The following is a 12492-nucleotide window of genomic DNA, read 5'->3' as shown; positions in this document are numbered from 1 at the left end:
ACGGCAAGAAAGACGCGCCTCCGTGCTGGTCTCTGAGAATCAGGTGGAGAACTTGGCTACGTACAAGGCTTCGTGACGTGCAGAAAGAAGAGTTTGCCAATGCTGTTAGCTACCCATGAAAATAAAAGTATTTCAAGTCAATTAAACTTAGTAGCAGAATTCTTCAAATGCAAGTTTTGTTTTTCAGAAATACTCAAGAGAGATGCAAGCAAAGACGACTGAGGGTGAACGAAGAAGGGTAAATGTTCATCCATGAATAGTCCATGCAACTTGTGAACTAGGGGTTGAAATAAAAGCATGAAGGACATAGGTTAATTTTTGCATCAGCCATTTCCCAGCTTCCACCAAAATGTAGATTTGATGCTTTGGACTCCAACACCATTTTTCAAAGTAAACTTAACAGTAATGTGTTTAACACTGTGTTAATTTCCTTATATTCAAATTTATCCCTCTTATAGAATGTAAGAACCTTCAGTTGAGTCAATGATGAAATATCTTTCTTTATACCATATTACATATAATAGGGTGTAAAAAATACATTTCAAATCCTCTAAGGAGGTCTATAGTAGGTGCTCAATAAATATTTTAAGCATAAAAGTTTGAGTGAATTAATGAATAAAAAGAAAATCAATCTTTCTTACACAATTAACAGAAAAACTATTATGAAAAGGTGACACTTTCATATGAAGCTGATCACTGACCAATCAGAACTGCAATGCTCATCCAAGTCAAGGCCTGGTTTTGTATAAGGCTTTTACACCAACCATCTCCCCTTTCCCTCCCCCGCCCTGTCAAGCCATAGAATGTACAAACAGTCATGGTTACTTTAAGAAGAATTCTCAGAGGCACTAACTGCAGGAAACAAACCAGGGCAATTTGTGGGATGAGAACTTAATGAAATTTGGGAAATTTTATATAATATTCTCATTTTGGTCGGTTTCTACTTTATTACATTAAAATTCTTTAAAACAAAAGACAGTGCAAACCAATAAATTCAGGCAGAAAAAGGTCTTGTTAACTAACATTCTCTGAGGGAAACTTTTCATGTGATTTTTTTCCCCCTTCCATGTTTTGTAAAAAACCAGAGTTTATTTAGTGTCATTCCTTAATATTTCTTAAAATGGATTCTCTCAGAATGACCGTGTCACGCTATGGAATAGAATTATATATTGTTCTTTATGTGGTTAATTTAAGAACAATTATGCCTGACATACTACAAATGATAGTGATAATTGACTTGGTTTTAAAAAGTCCAAGACTTAGAGCCAAAAGGATCCCTCACGTAGCCTGTTCTGAACTTACGTGCTCTGTCTGTGTTCTTTAGCATTCCATCACACCAAGATTTCCCTTTTGATGTCAAGGTCTTTATTACTCTTCGAGCAGACTTCTAATTTCCATGCCATCTATAAGTGCTCAAGGTTTAAGTCCTAAATTTGTATCAATTTTATCTTAGGAGATTAGATGCCCCACAGAGACACCCTCTAATGCGTCCATTACTGGTTTTTCATTACGCAGGGAACAGTAGCTTCCTCCACTTCCTTTGTTCCCTGATACCTGTACCCCCTCCTCTCTGGAATCAGTTTTATTTTTATCTGGAGTCAGCCCCTCTCTGTGATGTCTTTTTCTCAAAGTGGGAGAAATGCTTTAAAATTCTTTCATGGGTGTATTACCTCTTGGCTAGAACCCAGACTTCAAAATTTTGCATTTTCCCAATTAGACAAAAATAAATGAGCTTTTTAAAAGGAGGATTTAACTTGTATTGAGTTGAATGTACAATATTAAGTGTAAGATGGAATGAGTTTTGATAAATGTGAATCTGTGTCATTCACACTTCTATCAAAATAATGTTCATTGCCCAGGAACTTTTCTCACATCCTTTAGGCGATCCCTATGGCAGGATAACCTCTCTAAAATTTCTTTTTTTTTCGTTTGGTGTAGTTATGAGGATTGAACCCAGGGCCTTGTACATGCTAGGCAAGCATTTCATCACTGAGCTACAACCCTCATACCTAAAATTTATTTTAATCATAACTTCATCTTGCCTATTTCAGGTTTTCATATAAATGGAGTCACATAGAATGTACTAATTTTTACCCAGGTGTTTGTGTTTTTTTTTGTTTGTTTGTTTTTTGACTTGGCATAGGTTTGAAAGACTCATCTGTGAAATTCATTCATTGTTGAATATTAAAATGTATGCTATGATTTCTTTTTCCATTTACTTGTTGCTGGAGAAAAGTGTTATATACCATTTGGAACTTTTGTGGATGTTTTTGTACAAGAATCTTTGTGAACAATTACTTTCATTTCTCTTGGGAATATACATACCAAAGAGTGAAGTTTGAAGGTCAAACAGTAAGTGTAATTAAACTTTGTAAGAGATTGTCCCACTTCTCCAGAGTGGTTTAGTGGTTTAGTGCCACTTGGAGTCCTCCTTTCAGGACTAACACACACATTCCCTCATTGACTGGAAATGTGACAATCGAAAACTCTCAGCTAAATCCCTCTGTGGGACTTGCCCTCAGGAGAGGAGAGCCACTTACCCTAGGTAACACTCAGGAACAGACCAAAGGGGTGGGCAAGTGAGGCATCTTAGATGCAAAATTTAAGGAGACACTTGTGCCGTAGTTTGAGCAAATACTTTCTCTCTCGTCTGCTTCCAATATATATTCACACACAATTTCAGAGTCTCTATTCTCTACCCTCCTTGAGAAATGGATCTATGATTATTATTATCAGATAAAAGAGTACAAATTTTGTTTTTGTCATCAATAATCACTTTTTCAATCTGTAGAACATTATGCAATTTCAAAAGCAACTTTATCTGTGTATTCTTTTTTATCCTTGTATGAAGCTTGGCAAGTAAAAAGAGACTTTACAGTCAGAACTTCAGTTCAAGTCCTAACATACCAAAAGTAGCACCCTTAGCCATAGTTGCCTTCCCAGTACAGTATAAGGTCCTTCCTAACAATATGGGTTTTTTTTTAAAGGTGAGAGAATGGAAAAAGCATGGGCCATGATGGTATAAACTTCCCTTCTGCCAAAACACAAGCCAGTGATGGAGCATGCTGGCTCTGCACTAGCAAAATATCTCTGAAAGTTGGGAATTCTCTAACCTATGAAAATTACTTATCTCATTATAAGCCATTCTGTTTCCTTATTTGACACTAAATTATTAACCAGTAGATCTAAGGTTGACTCCTGTACTTTAAATAATGGACTAAGTCATTTAAGAGAAGTCATATTACTTGTCTTGAGTTTCATTTTCCCATCTGCAAAACTGGTTCCCAGAATTTGTGATTTCACTGTTTTGTGTGTGTGAAAAAAAGGCTATGCTATTTTTCATTGTCAATCTGTCATTTCATGAAAGAACTGAAAAAAAGACAATTCTTAAGATAAATGTGCTCAGCTAATGAGATCAATGAAATACCATCATGACCAAACCTGAACGGAGGACTGGCCTTGGGAGCCACGGTCCAGGTGATCACTAAGGTTTTTAATTTATGAAGTTCTGAGCCTCTTTGAAAGCAGCACAAGAGTGTTTGGAAGAAGAATGCTCCCTTGGTGGTAGTGGTTTATGTTTCTGATTTTCTTGGGGAGTTTCATTAAGTGGTTTGCCACTAGGAGCTGGACAGCAACAACGAGACCTGACCCGTGGAAAGCTGCAGATTAAAAACAATTTTTGATTGCCAGTTTGTTTTGTTTGAGAAACAACAAGGTTTTAAGAGCCCCACAAACAATATGCTACCCCAAAGCCTCGCAAGTCCAGCCAGGCCACCCCGATCTGGGGCGGGTAGCCGCCCTTGCACTCGATGGATAAAGGAGAAGCAGGCCTTTCATTCACCACAGTCAGCTTTAATGGCACAAAGCCCGAAAAGACCTCACCGAAGGTGAAGAAGTGACAATGAGCAGTTTTCAAACCTCATTTGCCAGCAGAACAATTCAATTTCATCCTTCACGTTTGTTCTTTTTCTAACTCACTATTTTAAAAGGTAGGGTGGGAACTACGGCAGGAGTAAGGTTTACGCTATGCATCGAGGTGTGTAAACCACATAGTCACATGATTTTCTCATCCAGTTTTCATAGTACTCCATTAAAATATGCACAGTCTTCCCATCCCTTATGTGGAGACACTGAGGCACAGGCCAGAGAAATAATCTGTACAAACTCACACAGCTAGGGACTTGTGGCATTGGATTGTCTGCCTAGGTTACAACCATACTAAATTTAAATCTTCATAGCATCCATAGCATTGTCTTGGTGCTCAGCATAAGACAGGCACTGCACAAATATTTATGTGAGTGAATAAATGGAAGAATAAGTAAAGCTAAGGAAACACTCTCAGATTTATTCCTCTTTTTAGGCATCTATGACTAGCCATTGTGAACTCCTTGGGAACTTCTTCCAGAGACGTCAGGGGATATGATCGACTTCCTATTTTATTAATCCAATACATATTCACTGAACAACTAGCACCTGAAAGGTAAGGTGCTTAATTCTAGGGGAGATTTACAGAAATAAACGCAGACCTTATCCATCTATATCTGGAAGACGTAATCTGAGTAGAAAAATCATAATTTCCCTACACCCTTCCCACTTCTTCCTCCACCTCATCTACTGCCTGCTTCCCACATCAATAAGGCTGGGAAATGCAGGCATTAGCTTATGGAGACAAGGCTAAGGTTTCCTGTTACTCAACCCAGATTTCCATGACACTGAGATAAACAGGGAAATAAAACAAAGGTGTACCAGCTTTTCCATCACGACCATGTTCCTGGTAAACTCAGTATGTTGTATAAAGTCAGTACTTTATGACACTGACTTCCAGTAAAATTGGAGAATTCCATTCTCGTCTTTAGTTAGTAATAGTTCTAACCCAAAATCTTAAATTAGTAGTTCTCAAAGCTGAACACACTCACCAAGGGAGTCTTAAAAACATATAATGCAATTTCCTGACTTCATTCAAGATCCACTAAAACTGAATATCTTGGTTTCATTTTCAAATTGCTTTTCCAAAAAGAAAAAGTTAGGAGCATGTATATAGCTTTGCTGTAAAAGGAGTAAAGAAATGAGGTGGGGGGGAGTCCACTGGAGGAGGATGAGGGGTAAAGAAAGGATGATTGTTTTGGGGCAAGATTCCAGGAATTGAACTCAGGGGCACTCAACTACTGAGCCACATCCCCAGTCCCTATTTTGTATTTTTTTTTTTTAAATTTAGAAACAGTCTCACTGAGTTTCTTAGCACCTTGATTTGCTGAGGCCGGCTTTGAACTTGTGGTCTTCCTGCCTCAGCCTCCCAAGCTTCTGGGATTACAGGCTTGCACCACCATACCCAGCTAAGAAAGGGTTATTTCTGAAGATGATATATCTAACACCATGCTTCTATATTTATGGGAAAGTCCAGAACAGAGAAAGGGAGAGATATTAGTGATGCAGGAAGAAATGGGATTACTCGGGGCGAGGCCTTGAGTGAGTGAAAGGGGATGGATCCACGGCACAGCAGAAGAGAGGCCCACTGTTAACATGTGTGTTCAAGGAGTTGAGGCAGAGCGAGGTAGGTTGCAGATGCTGGGTAAGAGTGTGTAGAAGGTGTGCTTTCAGTGGAATGGGAAGCAAGCTCATGAAGAAGACAGTGGGGAAGAAGAGAGAAAGCATCTGAGAAGAGAAGAGAACATAGGAAATTGTCACTTAGGAAAGTAGCATAGTAATGAATGAGAAAAATATAGGCATGAAAATAGCACACTAACAACACAAAGATCTGCCCTTATGCTATTCATATTCCAAGGACACAGAAAGCCCACAAATAAATAACCAGCCTCATGCCAGATAAATGCCGTGAAGAAACTAAACAGCGGGGAAGGGCATATTAAGGGCAGGGTATTCTCCATGAGGTGGTCAAGGAAGACCCCAGGATTAGAGGACACTTGGATAATATCTGAATGAACCATGGAAGTAGGAATGTAGAGTGTGCCTGTTCCAAGCAAAGAGAGCCCTAAGTGCTACATCTGTAAGGGAACATGTCCTATGTTCAATGACCCACGAGCAAATGAGTGTGTCTGGGATGGAAGGAGCAACGGGAAAAGTGTAATGACAGGAGGCCAAGAGACAGACTGAAATGGGCCCTGTGATGCACGGTCAGGACTTTGAACTCATTCTTCATCTTTATGGGAGCCGCCGGAGGAGTTTGAACAGGAAATTAATCATTTGACTTCTCTATTAATGGCATTTCTCTGCTAACTACTGAGAATTTCAAGTGGCAAATGTGGAAACAGGAAGAGCAGTTCTGAATGGTTCCAACAACTCATGAAAGAGGACAGTGGCGAGGGAGTGAGGGCCGTCGAGTGGTGGGAAGTGTCAGATTCAGAATGTATTTTTAAGGCTCAACATCTGTGGATGGATGGATGCGAAGTATGACAGACAGAGCATCCAGTGCTTTGGCTGAGCGATGAAGCGATTGGAAACGCCTTGATGTACTGAGCTGCAGAGAGTTGGGGAAAGACCATCTGGAGTACAGTTTCCGCATTTTTCCATCTTATATTACCATTGTTAACACACAGAATATCATCCCATCGGACAATCAGCCATCGAGGTAAGAACTGTGAATTCCCAAAAGATCCAGCACCTAGCCCAATTTTTAATACATGGTAGGCAGTTGTCAAAATTCATTGAACAAGTCTTGAGATGATAGTCTATTGAATGATTGACTATTTGCCAAAAATTTGTTGACATACACTCTCACTACATTCTGGTACCAAAACATAACCCTATATCCCATGTAAGAAGTATTTTAAAAGAACAACCCTAGCTTCTTTTTAAAGGACTTACAAAACATACAAACTGCTGCCAAGTTTTTTTTTTTTAAAAAAAAGAGAGAATAAATAAACAGTATTAAGAATAAAAATAAAATTATAGGATCAAGACAGTTCTGTTAAAGGTAGGCAAAGGATCTGAACTGTTGGTTTTGGGGGTGATCAAGGAAGCTAAATAACAAGCTTATAAGCAGAAACTCAAGTATTATTTGCCAGAATTCAAATTGTTAAAAATAAATCAATTAAAAAATCATAACAATTCAAATTAAAACAGAGATATTAACTTACAAGATTAAATTTAGCCAACATTAATAAATCTAGTAACATCTAATGTTGGCAAGGATGAGGGAAAGAGAAGCACCATATCTTATTGGTTGAATCATTAAATGATCCCCTCACTTTGGATAGTAATTTGGCAATACTCGGTAAAGTCGAATATTTGAATACTCTATAGCAGTTCGACTTCTGGATTTCTATCCTAAAATGAAAACAAAAACAACAAAAAAACTGTGTTACATATGTCCAAAAGAGACTCATACAAAGATGCTTACGGCAGAAATTTTGGGAATTGCCAAAGTAGAGAAACCCAATTCATCTCAGTAGTGATGGCACAAGGACATTCATATGACATCAAACCATAATTAAAATAACAGTTACTTGTTGTGGGCTGAATTGCATCTCCCTGTCGGCAGTATAACTTTACCTGGAGATAGTGTCTTCTTAAAGGGGCATGTAAGGTCAAATGGGCCATTAGAGCAGGCCCTAATTCAATCTGACAGGTTTTCTTGAAGGAAGAGGACATTTGAATACACGAAGGGACACCAAGAATATGCACACACCGAGAGAAGACCAAGTGAGAACAGAGCAAAATGTGGTCATCTACAAGCCAAGGAGAAAGGCCTCAGAAACTACAAACCTGCTAGTATTTTGATCTTGGGCTTCCAGACTCCATAACTGTGCAAAAATGCTTGTCATTTAAGCCACCTAGTTGGTGGTCTTTTTTTATATCAGCCCTAGCAAACCAATACAATCTATTTTATACAATCTACATACATTACCTCCTTTCATCTTCACAACAACTTGATGTTGATATTATTATTGCCATTTTATGTCTGAAGAAATTTAGATTCAAAGAGGATATGCAAATTGCTTGATGTCACATGTATAATTAAAAGCTGACTCAGATTTTGAGCTGAAAAAAAATCTGATGATAGACCAGTTTCTAACATGATATTAAGTCATTTAAAATTAATAAGTTAGGGCTGGGGATATAGCTCAGTTGGTAGAGTGCTTGCCTTGCAAGCACAAGGCCCTGGGTTCAATCCCTAGCACTGCATAAATAAATAAATAAATAAATAAATAAATAAATAAATAAATAAAATTAACAAGTTAGCCCAAAACATCAACAGAGGTAAATATCCAAAATGTACTACAGAATGCCAAAAACATACATGGAAGGGAACTTCTAGTATGATATGATTTTTAATACGTTGTAAAATATACAAAGTAGAAGTTATCCTTTTGGAAGAGAAAGATAGAGTTACATTTAACTGTGTTTTGCTCCCTTTTTTTGAACACATACTGAAACAAATATGGTAAAATGCTAATATCTTTTTAATCTTTGTCATAGTTGGTAGGTGTCTGAAAGATTATTTCCCATGTACTTTCTATGTGCAAAATATTTCATAATTGAAAAAAAATTCCTTTTAAAAAGACAATTTATTGCTTTAAGCATCTTTCTTTGTGGTTAAGTTGGACAAGGAACCCCATGTTCTTATAAGGGCAGTTAATTCTGTCTGTCTTAAGTATAAACAGTGAAGAAAACATATTGTATGTGTGTGTGCTGGTGTTCTAATAGGAATATTAAATGGGCAATTTTCTTTAACATATGTTAGTTGTCTTTCAAAATAGTCTGGAAGTCTTACAAGTCAGGTTGCAGAGTTGATCACAGAAAGACCAAAGGCAATGATTAGAAACAGATGTGACACTTTAAAGGGCTTTGCTATAAAAAGTGAAAAAGAGGGAAGGAATGGGGTTTCAGCTAAAGTGAGAGCGTTCTTCCACAGCATCCTCTATCCTTAGTAAAGGACAGCTCATCACCACCCATCCCATGCCAAATGGATAGAGAAAGCAGCTAGATTTCTCCATAAGGATAAGAAAGAACATGGACTCAGGAACTGGTTGCTCTGGGACATAATTAAGAAGAATCCAACCAGAATCACTAGATGGAGTATAAATGTTACCTAATTAGAAAGAAAATGCATTAATGTAGAATTTATATACTAGAAAGTACTACAGAAGCTGAAATATATGGCAAATGAAGTCAAGAGTCTTAAGAAACCAAGAGTTCCAATGGAAATGCCTAATTAAACTAATTTCTGTCTATTTCTAGAACTTTGGTTAAAAGAAAGCAAAAACTATGGGTCAATTTACTCTTTTCAAAACCAAGCATTAAATGTTGCTCAGTACTGGGAGACAGTTCTCTGCAGGTCTCTTTCAAAACTGCACATCTGAGCAAAGGCACAGACTTCTTTTGTTTGAGGATATCTTTGCAAGGATATTTATATTATAAACAATTTTAGAAAGTAGTATCTCCCTTCAGAGCAGAGAGCAGGATTTTTGCTGTCTCGTATAAAAGACAAAGATGCCCTAAGCTCAGGGCTCCTCAGCTGTGAAGCAGACACACTATTTGTGTAGCACCTACCTGGGACACCCTATATTACCCATGGGATGCCAATAGCCAGAGGAACCAATGAGAACAGGAAGCTCATTCTGTTTGCTGTAATGAGTAATAAAGGCTTATAAAGTCAGCATCATGACATTGTGGCAGTAACCTATATTCACTTGCAAGTAGGATAAAATCTTAGTACCTATACAGTTTGTAATGAGGATTGTTGTATAAATGTTTGAAAATATCAAGTTCAGATTCAACAAATAGGTATTGATAACTTACCATTTGCTATGCACTGTGCTAAGTAAGCATTTAACATCTCTCATCTTATTTTGTCCCGATGATGGCTCTTTAAGATACTTAGGCATAGCTAGGTTATATAACCTACCAAAAGTTGCATAGTTCATGACCTTGGGCTTCCCAGCCTAGGCAATCTGACTAGAGAATCTATTCTTAATGACCTTTTATTCCTATAGAAAATTTTCAAATTGCTATTGTTATCCCTATTAAAAAACAGGAAGCTGGTTACAGTGGCACATACCTATAATTCCAGCAGTTCCGGAGGCTGAGGCAGGAGGATTTCAAGTTCAAAACCAGTCTCAGCAATAGGGAGCTGCTAAGCAACTCAGTGAGACCCTGTCTCTAAATAAAATACAAAATAGGAGAAAAAAAAAAATCAAAACACAGGAACTGAGATTCCAAATAAAGTTTGCTCAAAGTCACAGAATTCATTCATGTGAAGTTAGGATATCAACTCCAATTGAGAAATTAAAAGTAAATATTGATTATTAAATAAAGAAGAAGCTTTCAGGAACTGGGGATATAGTTCAGTGTTAGAGCACTTGCCTAGCACTCCTGAGGCTCAGGTTTGATCCCCAGCATAGCCCAAAGGAAAAAGAACAAGAGAAAGAAGAAGTAATAGTACTACTAGTAGTAACTTGCAGATGCTTGGCATTAGAATTTTGATTCTTGCTATAATTTTTTAGTATTTACTAAAAGTAAATTCATTTACTAAAAGTAAAAGAAGCACATTGTTGCAGAAAAGAGCAACCAAAAAGTGCCAAAATTGTTGGAAAAATAGTTTGAGGAGAAACAAGATTTGCATAATTTCAAATTGTTTTCCCCGTTGCCAAGAAAAATTACCAAGAAAAAAAATTGCCAAGAAAAATAAATAGTAAAGTTCAGCAGGGTGTGGTGGCACTTGCCTGTAATCCCAGTGATTTGGGAGGCTGAGGCAGGAGGATTGTAAGTTTGAGGCCAGCCTCTGCAACTTAGTAAGACCCTAAACAACTTAGAAAGACCCTGTCTGAAAAAAACAAACAAAAAAAAAGGTGGGGATGTGACCCCGTGGTTAAGTGCCCTTGTGTTCAATTCCCAGTACAAAAAAAAAAAAATTAAAGATGAAAAACCTTGCAGAGCAACCTAAACCAGTGATCAAGGTATGTTACCAGCAATAAGACAAATCAACATCATAAAAAGTGCATATGAAAAACAGAACATCATTGCATTTTTAATTTTTTTTTTATTTTTACAGACCTCATTTTGATTTATTGTACATAAATGGGGTACATCATTTCGTTTCTATGACTATGCACGATGTAGATTCATACCATTCATGTAATCATACATGTACATAGGGTAATGATGTCTGTCTCAGTCCACTATTTTTCATACCCTCCCTCTCATTTCCCGCTACATAATCTAAAGTTCCTCCATTCTTCTCTCACCCCCCACTCCCTCACCCCATTATATATCATCATCCACTTATCAAGGAAAACATTCGGCCTTTGGTTTTTTGGGATTGGCTTATTTCACTTAGCATAATATTGTCCAATTCCATTTATTCATCTGCAAATATCTTAGTATTATTCTTCTTTTAATTCTTGCAAAAATAATGTATCACCTCATTCTAGTCATGAGATTATTATATCAGACATACCCATATTGAGAGACACTCTTCAAAGTAATTCATCAGTATTCATCAAAAGTATGAGGGTCATGGAGGAAGGAAGGACTGTATAGAGGGAAAAGAGGGGTGGGAGGGGTGGGGGGAAGGGAAAAAATAACAGAATGAATCAAACAACATTACCCTATGTAAATTTATGATTACACAAATGCTATGCCTTTGCGCCATGTACAAATAGAGAAACAACATGTATCCCATTTGTTTACAATAAAAAAATAAAAACAATAAATGTTGGTGAGGATGTGGGGAAAAAGGTACACTTATGTATTAAAAAAAAAAAAAAAAGAAAAAGTATGAGGGTCTTGGAAACCAAGGAAAGACTCAAAGCTTTCACAAACGAGAGGAGACAAAAGAGAAACACCAGCTAGATGCAATGGGAGGTCTTGGACAGGATCCTGGAACAAAGAGGTGAAAACATATATGTTCAAACGCATGAAGTCTGAAAAAGAACTGTAGCCGAGTTAATAACATTGTACCCATGTTAATTTCCTGTGCTTGGTCATTACACTATGTTTATTTAATATGCTAACAGTGGAAACAGGTTAAGGGATATAAGGGAATTCTTTGTATTATTTTTTTCAATTTCTCTACAAGTCTAAAATAAATCCAAAATAAAACGTTTAAAAACTAAATTATGATGTTGCTTAGATAAAACAATGTTTTATGAAATAGTATAACGATGAAGAGCATATTCTCTATATTTAAACTCTGTTACCTTTTAACTATGATTTGGAGCAAGTTATACTAATCATGTTATGCCCCAATTTCCTCATCTCCAACAGGAGTGTCATAATAATTTCTTCTTTATAGGATTGTTATAAAGATTAAATATGGAAATCATTGAGAAAGGCAAGAACAGAGGTTGACACGGAATAAGCACCCAGCAAATGAACTCTTGTATTGCTTATATGTAGTGGTTCACCTAAGCCAGGAAGACCTTAGTTTTGCCTGTCAAAAGATAGTCATACTGGGCGTGGTGGTGCACGCCTGTAATCCCAGTGACTGAGGAGGCTGAGGCAGGAGGATCTAGAGTTCAACCTCAAAGCCAG

The sequence above is a fragment of the Sciurus carolinensis genome, chromosome 1 (assembly GCF_902686445.1).
Source record: "Sciurus carolinensis chromosome 1, mSciCar1.2, whole genome shotgun sequence".
Classification (NCBI taxonomy): Eukaryota; Metazoa; Chordata; class Mammalia; order Rodentia; family Sciuridae; genus Sciurus; species Sciurus carolinensis.
Note: the sequence above shows the minus strand (reverse complement) of the source record.